Source organism: Microtus ochrogaster, unplaced genomic scaffold, assembly GCF_000317375.1.
Source record: "Microtus ochrogaster isolate Prairie Vole_2 unplaced genomic scaffold, MicOch1.0 UNK45, whole genome shotgun sequence".
NCBI lineage: Eukaryota > Metazoa > Chordata > Mammalia > Rodentia > Cricetidae > Microtus > Microtus ochrogaster.
Window position 1 is genome coordinate 704,041 of NW_004949143.1, and position 3,442 is coordinate 707,482.

Genomic DNA, 3,442 nt, shown 5'->3' on the forward strand with positions numbered 1-3,442 from the left:
GCCCTGCAGAAGGAGCTGGGGGAGGGGGGTTTGTGCTCTCTTCCGGAACAATCCGCCCCTGGATCGCACACACTCACCCATCCAGATGTGATTCCTCAGCAACTAAACAGGGCCACGTGGTAGCTCAATGATCCGGGGACAAAAAGATGACCCATAACGTTTAACAGAGATCCAAGAGTAGTGGTTTGTGTCTTAGCATTGGTATTATTTCTCGGAATGTCATCCTTTACTTCATCTTACTTACCATTTCAGCTTTATCCTGATTGATCCTGTTCTCATAGGTCTTCTATGATGACCTTGAAAAAATAATTCTTTCATTTTCTCTGCTCCTTTCATAGAACTTTATGGATTGTTCTGAGACTGGATGTATACATTTTAAAAAATTCCTCCTAGACTGTAAGAACATCTAGGTGTGTGCCCTTTAGCAAATACCTACATGACTGTTATTTTCAATGTGCCATGTAAGCAAAAAAAAAAAAAAAGGTTGGAGGCTGATGATGACAAGGATCCTTGCAGTTCTAACTAATCCCTTGAATGTTGTGTAATAGACTATTTGTTTAACTACGTAAAATGTGTTACATTTGTTTGTGTTGCTAAATAATTATTTAATTATGTAAAGATGTGTTACATTTGTTTATGATGCATTTGTTTAATTATGTAAAGATGTGTTGCTATTTTACCTTGCCTGCCTAACACACTCAATTGGTCTAATTAAAGCTGAATGGGCAATAGCTAGGCAGAGGAGAGATAGGCAGGCTGGTGGGTAGAGAGAAAAGGGGAGCCAGCTAGCTAGTCAGGAGCCAGGCAGCCAGATCATAGAGGGAGCAGGAAGGCAGGATGGACATTACACAGATGAGGTAAACAAACCTTAGGACAGCACATAGATTAATAGAAATGGGTTAATTTAAGTTAATGAAAAGCTAGGTAGAAATAAGCCTAAGCTAAGTCTGATCATTCATAATTAATAATAAGTCTCCATGTCATGATTTGGGGGATGGCAGTCCAAGAAAGCCTGCTACACTTAGATAATTAAAAAAAAAATTTTATGTGTCTTGAAAGTAAACCTCAATTTTTAAGCCAGCCTGTAATATCCCACCAATCTGACTTTTTAAACGCATGAATGGGGACTTCCCAATTCATAGAAGTCATAAGAGAAATATATTTCTCAGAGCAATCTCCTCCTCATGTTGGATACTGAAAAGTTTCCATAAGGATTTAATAAAGAAGATTGTGTTCCTTCTTTCCACTGACATTATTATTTTCAAGATACTGCCTCTTATGAGTAATGTCAAGCGGAAATTATTTTATGTCTACCCAGCAGCCTTTGTGATGTAGAGAGTAAGACCACTACAAATAGATTACAAAGGCAAGATGCAAAGGTAGTGATTTCTGATTAGGACAGAACTGATCTATAATAACTTTCTTATCTTCCTTTTTATTCATTCCTTGCTCATCCCACCTAACCAAAGAAGAAAAGCCTGTGTTAGCTTCCTCTTCTCTCTCTCTCTCTCTCTCTCTCTCTCTCTCTCTCTCTCTCTCTCTCCATGTGTGTGTGTTCTTAGACTAATGCTATTATAGCCTCTTCAAGATTTTTCTGCAAAAGAAAAGAGTATTACTGTACCAGACAAATGTTCACAACTACTACTCTGTATTAATGGGTTGGTCAAATAGGTATTATTTTTCTGCTCCTATGCTGTTAATCCCTGTGAGGGCAATAATTATGTCCTATGCTTGTCTTATTCTTTCATATTTTCTTCATGTTTTCCTGCAACTGCTTTATACATAGAAAATGTTTATTGAAAGGTAACCACGAGTAATTAAAGCCTCGTTCACTTGACTAATTCATTCCCCAGGAGCTAAGGAGCCATTTACCCTTTAATAGACAGAAGGTAGTTAATATAGCAAGACCTTTGGACTTGCTCCAGTCTTCTGTGTTGTGTTTCTGATCAAATCACACAAAATCTTTCTATTTGTCTCTCCAAAACATAGACGATAATGATGTTCCCAGCGTATTTCTTACAGGGCTGCCACAGGGGTCAAATAGAGTGAACATACTCTTTTGTTCCGAACAACCAGGATCCCTATTACATAAGTGTATTGTATTATCTGTATTATATGTATTATATGGAAATAATGCCCACAAGTAAACATTTAAGTTACTTGGCATCTTGCATCAATAGATTATTTTTATCTAGTCTTTATACCTCCTGTGTATATGGGAGACAGTTTCTGTCATGCTCAGGATATTTTAATAAGCGGAGAAACTGCTCATCAAGTAGATTTTTGTTCATTCTCCCAATACCTTCCTTCTTCACAGAGGCATTTTTGATCATGGTTTTATAGCATCCAGATTTTCCTTGGGACAATAATTCCTGTTTAATAGACTATCAACATGTCACATAGAGGAACTTGTCTTGTTTCTTGTCAAGGCAATAGAGAGAGGAATGTAAGAAATCCAATATATAGTCTTCATTACTGTTTCTAACCACAGTGCACAGCAAAATCTCAGCAGGTGCTAATTGACAGGACACTGTTGCCCAATACTGCTCCAGTTTGGTTGTAATGAGTGAGGTACCAGGAAGCATTTGTATTTACAATCAAATTATAGATATCCATACATCAGGAAGGCATGGGAAGTTCAATGTGGAATTATTATCATTAAATGGATCATTGCTAATAACTTGAGCTATTCACAGCATTTTACAATTTCTAAAACACATTGACAATGAGTAATTGCATTCAAGTCTGCCCCTAACACTTATGTAATAGGGATCCTGGTTGTTCGGAACAAAAGAGTATGTTCACTCTATTTGACCCCTGTGGCAGCCCTGTAAGAAATACGCTGGGAACATCATTATCGTCTATGTTTTGGAGAGACAAATAGAAAGATTTTGTGTGATTTGGTCAGAAACACATCACAGAAGACTGGAGCAAGTCCAAAGGTCTTGCTACATTAACTACCTTCTGTCTATTAAAGGGTAAATGGCTCCTTAGCTCCTGGGGAATGAATTAGTCAAGTGAAAGAGGCTTTAATTACTCGTGGTTACCTTTCAATAAACATTTTCTATGTATAAAGCAGTTGCAGGAAAACATGAAGAAAATATGAAAGAATAAGACAAGCATAGGACATAATTATTGCCCTCACAGGGATTAACAGCATAGGAGCAGAAAAATAATACCTATTTGACCAACCCATTAATACAGAGTAGTAGTTGTGAACATTTGTCTGGTACAGTAATACTCTTTTCTTTTGCAGAAAAATCTTGAAGAGGCTATAATAGCATTAGTCTAAGAACACACACACACGGATTATACATATAATACATATAATACAGAGAATACTGCTGGGGCCAATGGCAGCTCAGCCTTAAAAGATTGACAAGAGTTCATAAGGAAACCTTGAAATGAGTTGTTTTAACAGACTAATGGAAATATATATATA

The 3,442-nt window shown here is 37.0% G+C and overlaps 1 protein-coding gene across 2 annotated transcripts in view; it reads left to right on the forward strand.

The window, feature by feature from the left end:
• Positions 1-3,442, forward strand: part of Gabra3 (gamma-aminobutyric acid type A receptor alpha3 subunit) — a 271,578-nt gene that overhangs the window by 211,589 nt on the left and 56,547 nt on the right. The gene's annotated exons all lie outside the window — the stretch shown is intronic.